Source organism: Dreissena polymorpha, chromosome 2 (assembly GCF_020536995.1).
Source record: "Dreissena polymorpha isolate Duluth1 chromosome 2, UMN_Dpol_1.0, whole genome shotgun sequence".
Classification (NCBI taxonomy): Eukaryota; Metazoa; Mollusca; class Bivalvia; order Myida; family Dreissenidae; genus Dreissena; species Dreissena polymorpha.
Window position 1 is genome coordinate 58,736,297 of NC_068356.1, and position 22,715 is coordinate 58,759,011.

Here is a 22,715-nt window from a genome sequence, read left to right on the forward strand (position 1 = left end):
TATGTTATAATTTTGTTAATTAAATAAAGCACCAATTTAAAAACCAAACAACAGTATTGCGTTATTTAAATCGTAAAATTAACTAAATTCTTTACCTTAGGCATGGCATTAATTACTCAACTCAAAAGTAATCCACAGTTTGCAAATAAATGCCCCCAATGTTATTGTAAGCCGATAATAGGTGTCATTAACACCTCGTTGTAGGTATACCTCCTATATAAAATCAATTTACCGAAACCTCCACGACTTTTACTCTATAAATCAATTTACCGAACTGGTCATTTACCGAAACCTCCATAACCCTGTGGGTTCGCTCCCTACTCGGGGAGCTTTCTCATTATCTCTTCCATAGACACCAAGTACTGGTTCTTCCCAGGAAACGGACTCGACAGTGTCCACATCTGCCTATAATAGGCATTCCTGTAATAGTCAGCAATTGACTGTAGGAAGTACGAATTAAAAGTAGAAGACGAAAAAAAAAACCTTTACGATAATTGAGGATATAGATAACGGTCCGTTTGACCATATTAATAACAGAGCAGAACAGTAATTTTAAATAAAGCATAAAAACCTTTACGGTAATGGAGAACGGAACAGTTCTGAACATTTCCAGATATAAAAATACTAACTTGTACCCATCTAGAGACTTTTCCCAGAATTCTGAACCAGTGTGTTGCCGAGATAAAGATGAATGTCTTCAATTTCAATCCAACGCCTGTCCAGCTTTTCTCGTCCTCGAACAATCTTTTCAACTTGGTCGGAATATTATATGAACCTGGCAATGTCTTTCGGTTAAAAGTCAATGTCCCTGCCCCTATCGCACCCCTATCGAATAGCTTTTGAAGCAAATTATTAAAAATACATCGATCGTCGTTCTCGATCCGTGTCGCAATTTTCTGTTCAGTTCACCGTAGTGTCGACGCCTTTTTTTAGCAATTTTGCCATGTCGATTATCCAGAGCGTACTTCGATTGCCTTCGATTGGTAAAACAATCGGGAACCTTCGGACAATTCCGCCATAACGGCGACGGTGTGTGCAATCGGTATCCCGATTGGCATATTATCCAATCTGAAAGCTTCGGCGAAATTGTCCGAGGGTTCCCGATCGGCAAATTTTCATGATCATGATTGACGGAAAAGGCCGAGATTATGCGATTGGGGGTTAGGTCGATGTGTCATCAAACGATCCAATCTCTTGCAAACGATCTTTCAGACAATAACATAGTGACGTTATCCTCTATTTATAGATTGGAGGCTAGGTCACCTGTCAATAATACCCGCAAGGGGAGTTAGACAGTATAGATCATTCTATACATATATGGTGACGTCACTACGTTATTGTCAGTAAGACCGGTGTGACACAATGCAGTAAAGATAGATAGGAAGGTAGCCTTTGCTTAAAACCGATTTGGTCCCACGCAGAGTTGGTCCCAAGGATATTCGGTCCCTAATCGACCGGCCTTATTCGGCCCTATATTTAATTATGCATATTCTTTGAACTCAAATGTTATCGTTGTAATCTAGAATCTATGTATATAAAGTTCTTGTTGAGTCTTGGGTTCTTTTTGAGTCGCGAAAAATCACGTGATAGAACGTTCATATATTGTTTCTTAGTTACACCACAACGTTTATTTATGAGTTTCCACGAACATTTTCCATGCTACAATTTTTAGCTCGACTATTATATATGAAATATATATATATATATATATATATATATATATATATATATATATATATATATATATATATATATATATATATATATATATATATATATATATAGTGGAGCTATTATCATTGTTCCTTGACATATTGCTTTCATATTTTGCATACTTGTTTACCAACATGACCCCGACCTATAAATAAATAAAGTTGCACTCCTTGTTTCTATTATAGCATATATATGGAAAAAAAAATATGCGCTTCCCTCCTGTGATTTTTCCCTGTATGGCTTTATATGGCCTTAGTAAAACCTTGTTAATACTATAGAGGCCACATTTAATGTCCAATCTTCATGAAATTTGGTCAGAAGATAGGTATCAATGATTTCTTGGATAAGTTCGAAAACGGTTACGTTTGGTTGTAAAACATGGCTGCCAAGGGGCGGGGCATTTTTCCTTAAATGGCTATATATGGCTAAAGTAAAATTTTGTAAACACTCAAGAGGCCACATTTATTGTCAGATCTTCATGAAACTTGGTCAGAAGATTCATACCAATAATATCTTGGACGAGCTCAAAAATGATACCAGTTGGTTCAAAAACATGGCCGCCAGGTGGCGGGACATTTTGCCTTATATGGCTACAGTAAAACCTATTGTTAACACTCTAGAGGCCACACTTATTTTCCGATTTTCATGAAACGTGGTCAGAAGATTTGTCCCAATGATATCTTGGATGAGTTCGAAAATGGTTTTGGTTGCTTTAAAAACATGGCCACCAGGGGGCGGGGCATTTTTCTTATATGGCCATTATTGCTTTAGTTAAACCTTATTAACACTCTAGCGGCCACATTTATTGTCCGATCATTATGAAACTTGGTCAGACGATTTGTGCCAATGGTATCTTGGATATGTTCGAAAATGGTTCCGGTTGGTGGAAAATCATGGCCGCCAAGGGGGCGTTGCATATTTCCTTATATAGCTATAGTTAAACCTTGTTAACACTCTAGAAGCCATATTTATTGTCTGATCATCATGGGACTTTGTCAGAGGATTTGCCCCAATGATATCTTGGACACGTTCGAAAATGGTTCCAGTTGCTTGTAAAACATGGCCACCAGGGGGCGGGACATTTTTCCTTATATGGCTGCATGAATCTTCATGAAACTTTGTCAGAATATTTGTTTAAATGATATATTGGATGTGCATGAAAATGATTCTGGTCTGTTAAAAAACGTGACTGCCAGGGTGTTGACAAGTCATGAGAGTTGGTAAGAACATTTTGTTCTAATGACATCTTGGGCTGCACAGAACAGGTCAGTTCCTTTGAATCTCAGGTGAGCGACTTTGGGCCTTTCAGGCCTTCATGTTTAATTTAGGTCGCGTTTTGTCTGAATGTCGTTCGCTCGTTGAAATATGGCATCACATGTGACTTCTATGACTGATGGCAGGCTCGCAATGTTAGCTCACCTGAGCACAATGTGCTCATGGTGAGCTTTTTGATCGCCTTTTTATGCGCCGTGCGTTGTGCGTCGTGCGTAAAGCGGCGTCAACAATTGCCTTATTAACACTCTAGAGTTCACTTTTATTTCCAATCTTCATGAAATTTGGCCAGAAGATTGGTCTCAATGATATCCTGGATGAGTTTGAAAATGGTTAGGTTTGCAAATTGCTTGAAAAACATGGCTGCCAAGAGCCGGGCATTTCCCCTCATATGTTTGTATATGGCTATAGTTAAACGTTGTTAACACTCTAGAGGCCACATTTATTTCCGATCTTCATGAAACTTTGTCACATGATTCATCCCTATACATGTAATATATTGGACGAGTTCGAAAATGATGCCGATCGGTAGAAAAACAAAGCCGCCAGGGGGAGGGGCATTTTTCCTTATATGGCTATAGTAAAACCTTGTTAACGCTCTAGAGGCCACATTTATTTTCCGATCATCATGGAACTTGGTAAGAAGATTTTTTCCCAATGATATCTTGGACAAGTTTGAAAATGGTCTCGGCTGCTTTAAAAACATGGCAACTCGGTGGCGGGGCATGTTTTCTTTTATTGCTATACATGGCTTTAGTAAAAACCTTGTTAACACTCTAGAGGACACATTTATTGTCTAATCTTCATGAAACTTGGTCAGAAGATTGGTGACAATGATATCTTGGATGAGTTGGAAAATAGTTCCGGTTGCTTGAAAAACATGACCGCCAAGGGGGCGGGGCATTTTTCCTTATATGGCTATAGTAAAACCTTGTTAATATTCTAAAGGCCATATTTCTTATCCAATCATCATGAAACATAGTCAGAAGATATGTTCCAATGATATCTTGGACAAGTTCGAAAATGGTTTGGGTTGGTTGCAAAACATGGCCACCAGGGGGCGGGGTATTTTTCCTTATATGGCTCTAGTAAAACCTTCTTAACACTGTAGAGGCCACATTTTATTGTCAGATCATCATGAAACTTGGTCAGAAGATTTGTCCCAATGATATCTTAGATGAGTTGAAAAAAAAAGTTCCGGTTGGTTGAAAAACATGGGCACCAGTGGGCGGTGCATTTTTCCTCATATGGCTTTATGGCTATAGTAAAACCTTGTAAACACTCTAGAGGCCAGTCAGGCCACATTAATTGTCTTATCTTCATGAAACTTTGAAAATCATGAAAATCAGAAGATTTATCCCAATGATATCTTGGACGAGTTAAAAAAAATTCCAGATGGTTTAAAAAACATGGCCACCAGGGGGCGAAGTATTTTTTCTTATATGGCTATTGTAAAAACTTGTTAACACTTTTAATGTCACTTTTATTGTCCAATCTTCATGAAACTTGATCAGAACAATTGTTCTAATGATATCTTTAACGAGTTTCAAAATGGTTCCTGTTTCTTGAAAAACATGGCCGCAATGAGGCGGGACATTTATTACTATAATAAAATCTTGTTAACACTCTAGAGGCAACATTTATTGTTCGATCTTAATGAAACTTGGTCAGAAAATTTTTCCCAATGATATCTTGGAGGATTTCGAAAATGGTCCCGGTTGGTTGAAAACATGACAAATGGGGGCGGGGCATGTTTTCCTTTTATGGCTATAGTAAATCGTTGTTAACACTCTAATTGTCGCATTTATGGTCCAAACATCATAACATTTGGTCAGAACAATTGTTTTAATGATATCTTGGATCAGTTTGCAAATAGTAACGGTCTGTTGAAAATGCCACTGGTAACAAGTTATATCTTTGAGAAAAGAAGAACAAAATATATAATACTATTTATAACCTGAAGCAATCAAATAATGAAATTAATCTGTATTGTGAATATTTCATTTGAGCTGTCAGGTGTTTGATCAATGTTTAATACTAAAATTACAGTTTCTTCTGTCTGTGGCATAGCGATGTGTATACAACATGTTTATACCAGTATTTTAAGGGTAATCAGATGACTACTGTTATTGTTATGAATTTCATCGTTAAAATACTTGACGATTTGGGGAATGTTGGCCATATGAATACCAATGTATAAAGTTACATTTTTAAAAACAAAACTTCGAAAATAACTCAACAACAGAACTTAGAGTGTATTAACTTTAAGTCGGCCTTTATTAACCATACTAGTTATAACTAAATATTGATAGCATTTCACGTGTGTGAATTGAAATCCACTTTATCAGTTCCTGGAATTCTGATTACTCGTTCCGGATTTTGTTGATTTTGTGCCAGGTTTTACACTTTGCATTGACTTATTACGTTAATACGTACAATTCACATTTTCGATTATTGGCTTTTTATACCCCTATATAAGCACAACACAGCTGTAAAGGAGATTGATCTGAATGAGGAATGCAGCTCGTAAATGCCACAACACCACAACGCTTCCATATTTTCAAAGTTATAATCACTGGTTTATAATTTTGTCCAATCCATACACTGACACAGTGTTTCGATTGTTGGTTCTTGTTATTTCAACATTGTGCGCATGAAACGTATTTTTTATTCCATGAAATGTTTAGAGAATATGTGTTCTTGTGATTTCAAAAATGGGTTCGGAACGTTAGCGACGTAAATATAGTGAAAATGACTTTGTAACTTTCTTAGACAATTTTTTCACATTTTTATACCCCAATTACCATTGGTAATGGTGGCTATATAGGAGTCACTTTGTCGGTCGGTCGGTCTGTCGGTCTGTCTGTCTGTCCCGAAATTCCATCCGATCTTCACCAAACTTGGTCACAAGTTGTATCTAGATGATGTATAGGTCAAGTTTAAATATGTGTCATGCCGTGTCAAAAACTAGGTCACAGGGTCACTTAGTGTGTTTGAAACCGAAAGTTTGTCCGGACCATAACTATGTCATTTATCGTTAGATTTTTAAATAACTTGGTACATTTGTTCACCATCATGGGGCGGTGTGTCGTGTGAAAAAAGTACGTCAACATCTCAAAGGTCAAGGTCACACTTGGAGTTCAAAGGTCAAATGCATGTCCGGGCCATAACTTTATCATTTATTGTGAGATTTTAAAATCATTTGGCAAATTTGTTGACCATCATTGGACGGTGTGTCGCGCGAAAGAATTTCGTCGATATCTCCAAGGTCAAGGTCACACTTTGAGTTCAAAGAAAGGTCAAATGCATGTCCGGGCCATAACTTTATCATTAATTGTGAGATTTTAAAATCATTTGGAAAATTTGTTCTACATCATTGGACGGTATGTCACGCGAAAGAATTACTTCGATGTCTCCAAGGTTAAGGTCACACTTTGAGTTCAAAGATCAAAAACGGCCATAAATGAGCTTGTCCGGGCAATATCTTTGTCATTCATTGTGAGATTTTAAAATCATTTGGCACGTTTGCTCACCATCATTGGACAGTGTGTCGCGCGAAAGAATTACGTTGATATCTCCAAGGTCAAGATCACACTTTAAGTTCAAAGGTCAAAAATGGCCATAAATGAGCTTGTCCGGGCCATAACTATGTTGTTCGATGTGAGTTTTTTTAAAATCATTTGGCACATTTGTTCAGCATCATTGGCCGGTGTGTCGCGCAAAAGAATTACGTGTATATCTCCAAGGTCAAGGTCAAACTTTGAGTTCAAAGGTCAAAAATGGCCAAGCCGGGCCATAACTATGTCATTCCTTGTGAGATTTTAAAATCATTTGGCACATTTGTTCACCATTATTGGATGGTGTGTCGCGCGAAAGAATTACGTCGATATCTCCAAGGTCAAGGTCGCACTTAGAGTTCAAAAGTGAAAAATTACCATAAATGAGCTTGTCCGGGCCATAACTATGTCATTCATTGTGAGATTTTAAAATGACTCTATACATTAATTTTGTTCACAGTCATTGGACAGCGTGTCATGCGAAAGAATTCAAGAGTTCAAAGCTCAAAATGACCATAAATTATAATGGCATAATAATTCTTAAAAATCACCATTTAGATTCTCTTGTTTTGTGAAGACAGCTTGCATAATAGTCTGTGTCAATGCGGCATGTGGGGGTATACGTCACGTCTGTGACAAAGCTCTAGTTAAGTTTCCGATCCTTTAAAAATTGCTTCCATAATCCACGGCAATATACCGAGGCCATTTTCCCTATGTGGCTATAATGGAACCGTGTCACAGCTGTCATAGCATCTTTATAAACTTTGAAAGAACGTTAGTTTTAACGAAATCTCGACTGCTTTAAAAATGATTCCGGCCTCATGGAAAATATGACGCCGCTAGAAGTAACATGTTTTATCCAATGATCATGACACGTGCATAAAACAATTGTTCTAATGATTTCTTGGTTAGGGTATAAAATGAATCAGTTTGTTGGAAAAACATGGCTTCCAGCGAAGGGGTACGACCAAATTGTCCTTAAGTAGTTTAAGTAAGTCCGTTTGAAAACCCACAACGACACTAAACAACGGTATGAAAAAAACCACAAAGAAAACTGTACGGCAAGCGATTCTTGCTTACAATGGGCTACAATATATATTCAATGCAATTGTCGGTATTATCCTGCTCTTAAAAAAAAATGTTTATATGAAAGGACAACACAAGATTTAAATACAGTATACTCACTGTGTTACTTTTACTTATATGCGTATGTCAAAATACTAACATCTGAGTAAGTTACTATATTTGAACTGTGATTTTATTTTATTCGTGTAATATGGAAACATCGTATATATAAATTGTTGTACTTCTATTTTCTTGTGTGCAGCATCATTTAGCGTGTGAGCTATCATGTCGGACCGAAGTTTACAAGATGTCATTAGTTTGTTTGGACGTCGATCAAGAAATCGGGGACTTGCAGTTTATCAGATATTTGCACAAGGTGATAGATGTAAGCTACTTTTTACTCAAAAGCAAGTATGTATCGATTTATTTTGTTGTATAGTTTTATGCTATTCATTCCGTTTGATTTTTTAATCGGCAAACTACTGTAAGGGTTGTTTATTTTCGTTATTCCTGTGTTCTTAGCTCTAGGCGTGTATATATATATATATATATATATATATATATATATATATATATATATATATATATATATATATATATATATATTTATGTATCTTTATATATTTATGATTCGCACTCCGTTCTAAAGAACAGAGCATGTTACTTTGACAATATTTTAAGTTGAGGTTTAATGTGCATTGTAAGTTATTTTGTCGACACGCCAGCAGACACATTTATGACTCAATTTTGATGATATTTGGCGATAGCATGTTTTCCACTCCCTCGATCGTGTTCGAAACTGGTTTTGTAGGCTTAAATATGATAAATAATAAACATCGGTTTCCGTACATAAATTAATATAACACATAGACACTTTTTTTAGAAAACGCTTAAATCACATTTCATTGTATTGAACGACGTTTCCGCGACAAGTTTGGATTAAATTTACGAAACAACAATATGTCCTGGCTGACCATGTATCATATTCTAGCAAGTAATGTCCGTGAAACGAATGATGCCTGTTTATTGGAGGGAGCCTAATTTGTCTATGGGTGTGACTAGGTACATAATTATTTTTATGTGTTGATGGATCCATACATCTCTGACTAGGCCGTTAAATGTTTTTCATAGCATGCGTGTACCGTAACCTGATTTTAGCCACTTTAAAAGTACACGTATTTCAAATTATATAATGATATTATGAAATGATGCATACATAATGCATATTTTATCTGTTCTCGTTTACTTTTTCGTATTTTGTAATTTGTATCTCTTACGTTCTTACATTTGTTCGCTTCTTTGCATGCTCAGTCAAAACTTTTTGGTGTATAGTGATACTATAAATTAAACAAATTATATTTATGCGATGATTTTATGAGTATTTGAAACTATACGTAAACATTATTAAACATTTTCATATTCTTGGTCCAGTGATTGATTTGCGTTTGGAACGACACAACAGGTTAATTGAAAGGGAATACAACCGTGTATTAGATCAAGTTTTGGCGCTATTCACTATGCAGGGCAGTCGGCTAACATCTGAGGCCCTTATAATCCTTGTGAATGGTACTTATCATACTTTTTTATATAAAATTAAATAAGATCGGTGCGATGGGCTTTAGCTGCAAATGCTTTTGCCAAATTGGTTCGTTCATCATGTTTTGTCTGTAGTATGTCTGGTTTCCTCCCTTTATTCCAGTTTTAGCCATTAAATGTATTTCACTTAAGTAAATTGGATAAAACATCTTATGTTATATGTTCTGGTCGATATATCATAATTTACTTGTAAATTTCGTATCACGATGTTGTGATATATGTCTATTATATAGTGGTTGTATTCACTAGTTGTCTTCACTCATTGTACGGGAGACGTATGTACGTCTCTGATAGTACGGAGATGTGATGTATGTCTCAGCCTGTAGTGCGACGTGTTTGAAATTATGATGTTAAGCTCCTTGCTGTAATCCTGAATATAATATATCCGGAACGTTTAAACGTTAATGACACTTTCATAACAATTAAGGGTTAAAATATTTCACAGTATCTAGTTTCTTGATTAGAGTTGTTACCTTAACGCCTCGCAAGGTGTAAGATTTAGGAATCCGTACTATCACACCTCATTAAGACGATATTGATCGCCCTTTTGTGATAAACTTTACATATAAGCCTACTTCATTAGTTTCAGTCTGCTGTATTCAAACTATATGGTAACCAGAGTTATTAATGCTAGAGGGCACATTTCCGATTTTTATGTCATAGATCACTGGTTGGATGTTGAAGTGGTTGGATGTTGAAGTAATTTTTACCAGAAAGTTCTATTTGTGGTCCACTGAAGCTGCTCAAGTGCTTCTGTGTTTTCGAAGTTATTTTTTGCCCCAGCAAAGTTTGTGATATTAATCTATAGTTTTATCCGTCCGAATGGCTTTGAACGATTACTTCGTTAATAACCTGGCGGTGATTCAATTGTTTGAGTTCTAGTTTTCATCTTCACCACATAATTTCAAACCGCATGAAATGACTTCAATATTCCGTCAGAATATTATTTCTGCGATTAAAGCCACTGTCGCGTTAAACTCTCATGGTCGTCGTCAAAGGTCACACTCCAAAGTCAGAGGTATACATATATTTTACCGCTGATATTTTCTAAACCCATGGAATAGTTCTATATAATTTCATATTATTATTCTATAATAAATGATATTATTTTACTTGGTTTTAGTGTGCGTATCATTTATGTCGTGCTCGTCGACAGAAAGTAAATGTTTTACATGAAGGAAAAATGTTGCATTGTAAGGACTAACCTTTTGAGAAGGATGATAATTATATATGGAATAATGGAAAGGTATGATGGTGTAAGGTCATTAATTTATTAATGATATGTGTTCTTAGCTCATGTGAAAACAGCATCATGAGCTATTCGGGAGCTTTCATGATCACTTTTTGTCCGCTGTTCGTCTTGTCCTTCGTCAACATTTAGTTTAAGACCACTAAAGGGCTATACGTTTGCTATTTAACGTGGTAAGAGTATATAAACAACGCAAAGTTATATTTATGTAGCTGCAGTGTAGTACACATTTTCTCAGATGAAAGGACGGTGGGGTTCACATTGGAGGATTCCGGGTTACAGTCACAATCCATAGATATACATTTTATGGACATAATTCGTAAACAGTTGACTCTTGAAGAACCGTTTTTGACGATGCTGGAACAGCATCGTCTAAGGTATGATAACCATCAAAAAATTCTTTACAATTGCGACCTACGTTAAAGACCGAGCCAGTCCGATTGAGATAACTCGATTTTTCAGTTACTTCCCTTTGGCATTCGCCACTGCGTAGGAGATTGCTCGTTGATTTTCATTAATAACATTCTCCTAGCAGAGTTGTCGTTCGTGTTTCAACATTCAACAATGGCCGCCCCCATTAGAGTCTCGATTCAAAACTTTCTAACTGCATAAATTGGCTTGTTTCGCTATTTAGAGGCTGTCATTTATGATATATGAATTATGACAACAATGGATGGAATTCGAAGGATATACTCGATGTGAATGGATCACTTTCTACAACAATAGCTTCGCCCATGAGAGACTTGATAACACTCGTGTCAAAACTTTCTTACAGCTTAAATTGGCTTGTTTCGCTATTTAGTAATGCAACAATAAATGGAATTCGAAGGATATATTCAATGTGAAATGAAGCACTTTCTGGATGTCGACAGATTGACAAGGCAATACTGGCATATTGATGATACTGGTATTTTTAGTTATCAATTTAAGTCGCATTTTGCTTTATAAATTTTGTTCGAGCATTTTGCGACTTATTGAAAAGCTATGATACCCGATATCAACAGCTCATATGGGATTTGCATAGCACCAAGCTGTCCTGAAATACAACATTGATAACAAACTCCTTACTCAAATTACTGGTTTGTACGAATTATTTCTTCTTTCTATTTAAGTAGTTGATATCATCGTCCAAATAATTAGACGTAATTTACCGTTTAGTCCATGTATATCGACCTCATATTTATAGGAGTAGATATTATGTTAAAGGGGCCTTTTCACAGATTTTAACATGTTTTGAAGTTAGTCATTAAATGCTTATATTGATAAATGTAAACATTGGATCTTTAAAGCTCAAGTTAAAAATCCAGAATAAAATTCTTTTTAAAAAAGCAGTCCGCCGCAGGGCTTGAACCAGTGACCCCTTTAGTCCTGGAGTAAAAACGTATTAGCCTGCTCGACTTTTCTGCCAAGTATAAATGGTTGACGTATTTTATACCGAATATAAGCAATCTTCGTAGTTTCACACAATTAAACAACAACAACATAACTCTCCAAATAATTCAATCGTTTCGCGTTGCAACGCTTTATAATTTTTAAATCGTTAAAAGATGCATATAATGGCTATATTAGACCATGGTAAATGTTCAGTTATACTGTTTCCTAAAAATAACATAACTTAAACAAAAATGTGCGAATCCGATACAACTTTTTTCAATTTTTGTCAATTTACCAAAACGTGAAAAGATCTCTTAAAAGTTAAATGAACTGTATCCCAGTAAAAGAGACATTAAGGCGATTGTGGCCATTTTAGATCCAGTTCAGCCTGCAGTCGCTTGAAAGCTGTTTGCTTAAGAGCGGTTTTCTGACAATGACAAATAATTTAATTGGATACTGATTAGACTGCCCTTTTCATGTGACCTGGCTATTTAAATTCAGAAGCCTGGTAACAGTTTAACGTTAATGTTACCAATGTGTCAGACCAGGGCCTGGATTTTGAAATCTAGGACATGCATGGTCAGAAGATGTCATTTAAGATTTTACATTTTTTCAAACATATACAAATGCATACAAATATAAATAGTAAAATGCACTAAGTCAGAAGGCATTTGACTTCGGCTGGTGCCTTGGCACACCAGGTGTTTTGGTTGCAATAGTTTGATGGACTCACTACTTGGATGTGTAGTTACATTATTTACAGTATATCAAACAGTATTTAGCATTAACCAATGATTTTTTCAAACATAAATTATTATTGATGTAAAATGCTTGAAGGAATAATATTTAAGGTTTAAGAAGGCATTTTCTTTTTGTTTTAAAGGATATCTTTGAAAATTATATTAGTATGATTTTTTTGGCAACAAGGGGTAACGCATTAAAAAAATGTAATTAATTTTAGACAAAAACAGGTACCATGAGTAGCATGAAACACATTTTTTTAAACATTTGTAATTGATAAAAAATGATTGCAAAAATAATATCTAGGGTCTAATAAAGCATGTTTTATTTTATTTTTATAGGTTACTCTGAAAATTCTATTTTTCATGATTTTTTTTGCAACAAGGGGTTATGAAATTAAAAAAATGTTACTGGATTTTTAGACCAAAACTGGTACTATGATAATACTATAATGCACTTCGCCAAAACATTTATAATTATATTGTTTATTCTTGAAAATGTATTTCCCCTATTCACTAAAAATAACCCTTTTGATCAGAAAATTCATATATAATTATGTTTACTTTTTTTTTCAAGAAGCATAATGCCTCTTTTTAGTTGTATTCAGCCACAAGTTCTTGTCAGCCACTTAAGGGTTATATGTGGCTTTTCTTTTACTAAATGCAAAATAATTCTACGCTTTGAGATATTCATAAAAGATTTTAAGTCTTTACAACACCGACAGTCTAATAAATTTATGTATCAAGTGTTTCCATACTAACAGGACCATTCTAGGCGGGCAACCTAGCAACCTTGATTTGTTCATATCTTCCTATCAATCTGTTATATGTGTTATGAATCATTTGTTCGGAGAACATTTAATGTTTGTTATAACTTTGCAATAATTCAATGTTCAAAGTGATAGTGTTATTGACCGATAAACCAACATACTGATTTAAAGGGAATATTTTATTCATTATTTGCATTTTATCTTACATGAGAAATATTTGCCTAAATGTTTTTCAAACTAACGAGAAATCTATAAACAATTAATAATTGACGACGTTTATCAAAAAATCATTTATGAAATGGATGTTTAAAGATAAAAATAAATAATGAAAGTTTTTGTCAGATATTCGTAATAATTTCCTTTATAATTGAGTGTCTGAGCAATGTGGATGAATGAATATATCGGACAAAACGAACACTTGTCTACACTTGAATTATGATTTATTTTTCAATATTGTATGCACTAAGGTTTAGCCTTTATGCTTTTTTAAAACCATTTATAGACAGTGTCCCTCCCCAAAATCAAGGAATTATTACTTGTCATTCATTTGTGTAATGGTATACAATAATTTTGTGGTAGAATATTTGAGAAAAACATTAGAAACGAAATTTGTCAGTGATGAAATTTTCCATATGGTTATGGAAATTACCGATCGTCGGTTTCTGAAAAACAACACGTCACGGTTTCCAAAAATATTATGGTTGTGCCCAAAGATTTTTATGTTAATGAACATTACTGGTTTATATTTTAATAATTTCGATTCTCATTTGATAAATAGGTTATTTCAAGGCTGATAAACTTGGAATATGCAAGCTATTCTTTCGTATTGCGTATGTCTGTCGATACATCTGTACAATCGGTAATTTTCGTAACCACTCGTTAAATTGTAGCAGACACAAGTTTAAATAAAAACAATTATGTTTTACACTAATATTCTACCTCTTTCTTGCTAAAAACTAATGCATGCATGATTTAAAAGTAATATTGCATCGTTTTCAGCCAGGAACACTGTCTATGACCGCGAAAAAAAACACAACAAACTTTTTGATTTACGATATTGACTTTATAATTAGCTTGCATGCGGCATGGCACTGCATGTTCCCCAAGATAAATATATCGACTTTATTTATTGGATGATTTCGGACTGTTTCATCCAATCAGAAAATAGCTTTTAAACGTAATTTATACCCATGTTTAGCGAGATAATTAAGTACCACTTTTTATACACTGCCAAATTGTTACATAACAAGTTGCCTCCCTTGTTGGTTCATTCTACTGTATTATTATGCCCCCCTTCGAAGAAGAGAGGGTATATTGTTTTGCACATGTCGGTCCGTATGTCCGTCCACCAAATGGTTTCCGGATGATACCTCAAGAATGTTGGATGCCACGTTTATATTCCAATCTTCATAAAATTTGGCCAGAATATAAGTCTCAATGATATCTTGGATCAGTTCGAAAATGGTTACAATTGGTTGAAAAACATGGCTGCCAGGAGGTGGGGCATTTTTCCTTATATTGCTATAGTAAAACATTGTTTACACCCGAGAGGTCACATTTATTTTCCGATCTTCAAGAATTTTGGTCACAATATTTGTCCCAATAATAGCTTGTTATCTCAGGTGAACGACTTTGGGCCTTTCAGGCCCTCTTGTTTGTTCATCTTACCATTTGAAGAAAAGATATCATTGCACAGATGTCTTTTACTTTTAGAATGTGTTATGCTGCATTTCTTATGTGGCTTGTTCGGGGTATATTATTTAGCACATGTCGCTCAGTCCGTCAGTTGGTCCGTCCACCAGATGGTTTCCGGATGATAACTCAAGAACGCTTAGGCCTAGGATCATGAAACTTCATAGGTACATTGATGATGACTCGCAGATGACCACTATTGATTTTGAGGTCACTAGGTCAAAGGTCAAAGTCACGGTGACCCGAAATAGTAAAACGGTTTCCGGATGCTAACTCAAGAACGCTTATGCCTAGGATCATGAAACTTCATAGGTTCATTAATCATGACTCGCAGATGAACCGTATTGATTTTCAGGTATCTAGGTCAGAGGTCAAGGTCACGGTAACCCGAAATAGTAAAATGGTTTCCGGATGATAACTCAAGAACGCTTATGCCTAGGATAAGATAGGATTCATAGAAACATTGATCATGACACGCAGATGACCCCTTTTGAGGTCACTAGGTCAAAGGTCAAGGTCACGGTGACCCGAAACAGTAAAATGGTTTCCGAATGATAACTCAAGAACGCTTATGCCTAGGATCATAAAAACTTCATAGATACATTGATCATGACTCGCAGATGATCCCTATTGAATTTCAGGTCACTAGGTCAAAGGTCAAGGTCACGGTGACCCGAAATAGTAAATGGTTTCCTGATGATAACTCAACAACGTTTATGCCTAGGATCATGAAATTTCATAGGTACATTGATCATGACTCGTAAATGACCCCTAATGATTTTCAGGTCACTAGATTAAAGGTCATGGTCACAGTGACTCAACTTTGAAAAATGGTTTCCGGATGATAACTCAAGAATGCTTACGCCTATGAAACTTCTTAGGTACATTGATCATGACTCGCAGATGACCCCTTTTGACTTTCAGGTCACTAGGTCAAAGGTCAAGGTCACGGTGACTTGACAGAGTAAAATGTTTTCCGGATGATAACACAAGAAAGCTTACGCCTAGGATCATGAAACTTCATAGGTACATTGATCATGACTCGCAGATGACCCCTATTGATTTTCAGGTCACTAGGTCAAAGGTCAAGGTCTCAGTTCCAAAAAAAGTATTCACACAATGGCTGCCACTACAACTGACAGCCCATATGGGGCGCATGCATGTTTTACAAACAGCCCTTGTTTCAAAAATGTTTTCATGTAGTATACTTATATTGATATTTACAAAATTGATGCATATGAATGATAGACTTTACTGAAATCATTTTAATGATACTGAAATCATGAAAGTATATTAATACTGATAATTATTTAATATATTTTGCTTGATACAATCATGTACATCTATATCAAATGAGATCATACTGTAACTTCAGTGATGAATTTCAGTGAATGAAACTAAATCAAAAATATAAGTAACTCCTATATCTCTCCCGCAGCGCGCACACATAAACATCCTGCTGTGTACCTATCCAGATCCAGATAAAAAGATATGATACATAATTATGTATCATATTTGTTCAGAGGGGATATCAATGTATTGTTTTACTTCTTTAATGAGTGTGTTTAAAGATATATAAACATAGCTCCAGGGTCTTTGCTTCAGGCGATGAATATTTCATATCCTGATCTCTTTTTCTAATGGATATTTTAACTAGTTCCTACATTCAATACAGTCAAATATATGTTAAGTAGTATCTGTACACATTGGTGGATTAAATTTGTACATCAAATATTATTTTTTAAATGTTTTAAAAAGATATAGTTCAAATGTTCATACTAGATTAATTTAGAACCTTAGTCATGTCACGGAGATCTAGAGTCCGTGGTCATGTGGTAATTAAACATTTTTAAATATAACCACTTTTATATGGAGTCCTGACCAGATCTCAAATGCATATCCCTTTTTTCTGTCACCTTGGTCATCTCCTATCAAAATGGCAAATTATATGCAGAACCGTTCTTTATGCACAATGGTTGAATGAAAAAATTCACATCCTTTTAACATGGAAATTTCACTTTGACAGTCATGGAAAAAGAGCCTGCACAACTCAGATCAAAAATAATTTTTATTTGTAGATAATCCCATATCTTTAAACTCTATGTGCATTAATATCTCAAGTCTTCATGAAATCAGGACAACAAAAATGTTTTTTAAGTCCTTAATTGACCTGGCTAAAGTAATCAGATTATTATAAGCTCAATTAGTCTATTTATGTCATATTCTTTGTGTATTGTAAACATACACACACTATTGCAGGTACATGATAGCAATAAATAATAACAAAGCCATCCATACTATAAAGGTCAATGGCAAAGTCTGTGAGAAAAATGTGAACGCATTGAGTGTAATCACACAACGTGCTCATGGTGAGCTTTTGTTATCGCTTTATGGCCGTCGTGAGCCGTCAACATGTGCCTTGTTAACTATGTGGATGCCACGTTTATATTCCAATCTTTATAAAATTTGGCCAGAATATAAGTCTCAATGATATCTTGGATCAGTTCGAAAATGGTTACAATTGGTTGAAAAACATGGCTGCCAGGGGGTGGGGCATTTTTCCTTATATTGCTTTAGTAACACATTGTTAACACCCGAGAGGTCACATTTATTTTCCGATCTTCAAGAATTTTGGTCACAATATTTGTCCCAATAATATCTTGTTATCTCAGGTGAACGACTTTGGGCCTTTCAGGCCCTCTTGTTTGTTCATCTTACCATTTGAAGAAAAGATATCATTGCACAGATGTCTTTTACTTTTAGAATGTGTTATGCTGCATTTCTTATGTGGCTTGTTCGGGGTATATTGTTTAGCACATGTCGCTCATTCCGTCAGTTGGTCCGTCCACCAGATGGTTTCCGGATGATAACTCAAGAACGCTTAGGCCTAGGATCATGAAACTTCATAGGTACATTGATCATGACTGGCAGATGAACCCTATAGATTTTGAGGTCACTAGATAAAAGGGTATGGTCACAGTGACTATAATGCTTAGGCCTAGGATCATGAAACCACATAGGTACATTGATCATGACTGGCATATGACCCCTATTGATGTTCAGGTCATTAGGTCAAAGGTCAAGGTCACAGTGAGTCATATCAGTTTAATGATTTCCGGATGATAACTCAATAATGCTTACGTCTAGGATCATAAAACTTCATAGGTACATTGATCATGACTGGCAGATGAACCCTATTGATTTTCAGGTCACTAGATAAAAGGGTAAGGTCACAGTGACTAGAATGCTTAGGCCTAGGACCATAAAACTACATAGGTACATTGATCATGACTGGCATATGACCCCTATTGATGTTCAGGTCATTAGGTCAAAGGTCAAGGTCACAGTGAGTCAAAACAGTTTAATGATTTCCGGATGATAACTCAAGAATGCTTACGTCTAGGATCATGAAACTTCATAGGTACATTGATCATGACTTGCAGATTACCCCATATTGATGTTAAGGTCACTAGGTCAAAGGTCAAGGTCAAAGTGACTCAAAACAGTTAAATAGTATCCGGATGATAACTCAAAAATGCTTACGCCTAGGACCATTAAACTTCATAGGTACATTAATCATGACTGGCATATAACTCTTATTGATTTTCAGGTCACTTGGTCAAAGGTCAAGGTAACAGTGATTCATAACAGTAAAAAGGTTTGCTGATGATGACTCAAGAATAGTAGGGCCTAGGTTCATGAAACTTCATAGGTAAATTGATCATGACTGGCAGCAGATGATCCCTATTGATTTTCAGGTCACTAGGTGAAAGGTCAAGGTCGCAGTGACAAAAAATAAATTCACACAATGGCTACCACTACAACTGACAGCCCATATGGGGGCATGCATGTTTTACAAACAGCCCTTGTTTGTCTTATGTTGGTTAATGTTTATCTCGGTCAATTCTAGGTTAAGTTTGAAAGTAGGTCATATGTGGTTCAAACTAGGTCAACAAACCAAATCACAGAAAAGGTTATTGAACACTCCATAGGTCACATTTTCTTCCAGATCTTCATGAAAATTAGACATAATGTTATCTCGATGAAATAAAGTTTCAGTTTGAAAGTTGGTTGTTTGTCAAAAACTAGGTCATTAGGTCAAAATATAGAAAACTTCCTTTACCTTTCTACAGGTCACATTATCTTCCTGATGTTCATGAAAATTGCTTACAATTTCCATCTTAATCAAATCAAAAGCTGAATTTGCAAGTTGGTCATGTGCAGGCTAAAGCTAGGTTACAACTTAGTCAAATCATACACAAGTTTTTGACACTATAGAAGGAGTTTTGGGTGAGCGATACAGGGCTATCTTGTTTTAGAACAGCCTGTAGTCAGAAAGAGAAGGTTTTGTATTTGTTTCAAAAGTAACATTTTATTGTTATTGGAAGTAACTGAGAAATTATATAGTGTCATAGTTTTGGTTATTTTGCTCTCTTGTTATGATGCGACAAGGTGAGCTTTTGCTTTTACTCTTTGTCTGTTGTATTTTATCCAAAGTTTATTGTGAACACATAAGATATCATTTTACAATGTTTAAATTTGAGTGTCACCACTTTGCCAGATTCTTATTAAACTAGTCACTGCTATGTCATTTTGGGTTTCATATTCTATCAACAATTGGGGCACTAGGTCAAATATAAGAAAAGGTCTGTTAATACTTTAGTGGTCACATTCTGTCTCTGATCCACTTGTAAATTGGTTAGGACATTATTTTAAATGATTTTAAAGTCAAGCTTGAAAGTAGCATATTCAACATTTAGGTCACAAGGTCTAGTCTCAGTGATTAACAGGTCACGTTCCAAAGTGGATCATGTGCTTCCAAGCATTTGATCAATAACTAAAATCATTAAAATCTATGTTAACACTTACATTTTTTACCTGATCTTCATGGCAGTTCATCAGAATGTTCAAATAAATAAATGTAGGAACTCGGTAACAAGGCTCAACTAGACCGGATAGACGCAAATAGTTTGTTCATACTCACAATGCCTTTTTTTCTAGATCTTCATGAAAAATTAGTTAACACCACTAGGAAACAATCAGTTTCAGGTGAGCCACATTGTGCTGTTAAAGCTATCTATGTATAGTATAGATTGTTACAAAACCTTGTTTATCAATAAAAAAAAGAAAAAAAAATGGCTTTCTAAAAGTTGTAGTCTTGGATGATATATTCCTCAACTTATAATCTACGACAATCTTTTGAGAAGAAAAACAAAATTTGACTATTATTATACCCCAACATACTGTGGTTGGGGGCAAGCACAGGAATTCTCAATTATTTTCCTCGAAAAGTAATGGGTTAGCATATTGTTGCTGTTTTATCCAGTTGTCTGTACCATTACTCCCAAAAGAATTGTAAGTTCAAATATGAGATATTTAGGTAAATAAATCTCATTGAAGAGAGTGCAGTGTCCAAGAACGGAAACGATTGCACCACAACCATTAACTATTGACCTGCGGATAAATGACAAGCAATAAAAATTACACAATTGCGGTGATGTAGATTAACTTAAATGGATGCTTATTCATTTTATGGTTTCCGGTGATTTATACAGAAATATCAGTGAAATAAACTGGTATTTCACTGTTTTAAACAGTGAAAAATAACAGTGAAAATATCGATATTTTTCGCTGTTTTTCTGGGAAAATCGATATTCCGCCGAATCCAACAAATATCCTCTATATATCCATCCTCTTCAAAAGCATCGTCAAACCAGTACTTTCAGTGCTTTGATTAGTTTATGCGTTCTTTATTATTCGGACTTCATCGCATAATCCTTCTTACTTATGAAAGGCGTCGCAAGTTAACCAACGGCTGTTAACCAGCCGCTTCATGTACTTATATACATTTATAAAAAAAGACGTTTGTGAAGATTAAATCTTCAAAAACGAGGATAGCAACGATACAACGTGTTAACGGCTTAAGGCCATGTTTTCTCGTTTGTTTTGGTAATGTTGTTGACCAGGCAAGCATGGTTGTATCGCAAAATTTGGCAAGCATCTCCTATGTATTAGATTGATTTTGAAATATTACTATTTCCTTTCCGAAGATTATGTTTGTGTTTTATGCGTCCATGTTCAACGATATTTCTGACATCAGGGTGCAGAATCAACGGGGGTTTCAGGGGTTTACACACGGTCTGAATAGAATGTAAACACATCGTTAAAAACTTTATTTTTTATGCTCCCCATATATATATGGGGAGCATATACATGTAGTTGCCATTTTGTACTTCCGTACTTCCTTCTGTCACACTTTTGTTACAGTTTTTCATAGCGCCTTTAATATTTTACCGATCTCTTACATATTTGGCATGTATGTACCTTGCATTGACATCTACCTTTTGATGAGGTTTGAGGTCACTGAGTTCAAGGTCAAGGTCACCAAGGCTAATATTAGATTTTTCCGCCATATTTTTGTTACAGTTTCTCATAGCGCCTTCAATATTTTACCGATCTCTTACTTATATGGCATGTAGGTACCGTATGGATCTCTACCTTTTGATGAGGTTAGAGGTCACTGGGGTCAAGGTCAAGGTCACCAAGGCTAATAATATATTTTCCGTCACATTTTTGTAACAGTTTCTCATAGCGCCTTCAATATTTAACCGATCTCTTACATATTTGGCATGTATGTACCTTGCATGGACCTCTACCTTTTCATGAGGTTAGAGGTCACTGGGGTCAAGGTCACCAAGGCTAATAATAGATTTTTCCGTCACACTTTTGTTACAGTTTCTCATAGCGCTTTTAATATTTTACCGATCTCTTACATATTTGGCATGTAGGTACCTTGCACGGACCTCTACCTTTTGATGAGGTTTGACATCACTGGGGTCAAGGGCAAGGTCGCTGAGGCTAATAATAGATTTTCCGTCACACTTTTTATGCCCCCCTTCGAAGAAGAGGGGTATATTGTTTTGCACATGTCGGTCCGTCGGTCTGTCGGTCCGTCGGTCTGTCGGTCCGTCGGTCTGTCGGTCCGTCGGTCTGTCGGTCCGTCGGTCTGTCGGTCCGTCGGTCTGTCGGTCCGTCGGTCTGTCGGTCCGTCGGTCCGTCCGTCCACCAGATGGTTTCCGGATGATGAATCAAGAACGCTTAGGCCTTGGATCATTAAACTTCATAGGTACATTGATCATGACTGTCAGGTGAACCCTATTGAATTTCAGGTCACTAGGTCAAAGGTCAAGATCACAGTGACTCGAAATAGTAAAATGGTTTCCGGATGATAACTCAAGAATGCTTAGGCCTAGGATCATGAAACTTCATGGGTACATTGATCATGACTGGCAGATGACCCCTATTATTTTCAGGTAACTTGGTTAAAGGTCAAGGTCACAGTGACTCGAAACAGTAAAATGGTTTCCGGATGATAACTCAAGAATGCTTACGCCTAGGATCATGAAACTTTATAGGAACATTGATCATGACTGGCAGATGATCCCTATTGATTTTCAGGTCACTAGGTCAAAAGTCAAGGTCACAGTGACTCGAAAAAGTAAAATGGTTTCCGGATGATAACTCAAGAATGCTTACGCCTAGGATCATGAAACTTCATAGGCACATTGATCATGACTGGCAGATGACCCCTATTGATTTTCAGGTCACTAGGTCAAAGGTCAAGGTCACAGTGACTCGAAATAGTAAAATGTTTTCCGGATGATAACTCAAGAATGCTTACACCTAG

The 22,715-nt window shown here is 35.8% G+C and overlaps 1 protein-coding gene and 1 long non-coding RNA gene across 3 annotated transcripts in view; one reads left to right on the plus strand and one right to left on the minus strand.

The window, feature by feature from the left end:
- Nucleotides 1-22,715, minus strand: part of LOC127867191 (uncharacterized) — a 234,316-nt gene that overhangs the window by 90,561 nt on the left and 121,040 nt on the right. Inside the window, exon 1 of one of the 2 annotated variants that reach the window (XR_008043351.1) lies at nt 630-809. The exons of the other annotated variant lie outside the window; for it this stretch is intronic. This is a non-coding gene — a long non-coding RNA (uncharacterized LOC127867191). Of the gene's footprint in view, nt 1-629; nt 810-22,715 lie in introns of those variants that run through there. 2 annotated transcript variants of the gene reach the window in all.
- LOC127867181 (uncharacterized) overlaps nt 1-22,715 on the plus strand; it is a 91,897-nt gene that overhangs the window by 62,638 nt on the left and 6,544 nt on the right. The gene's annotated exons all lie outside the window — the stretch shown is intronic.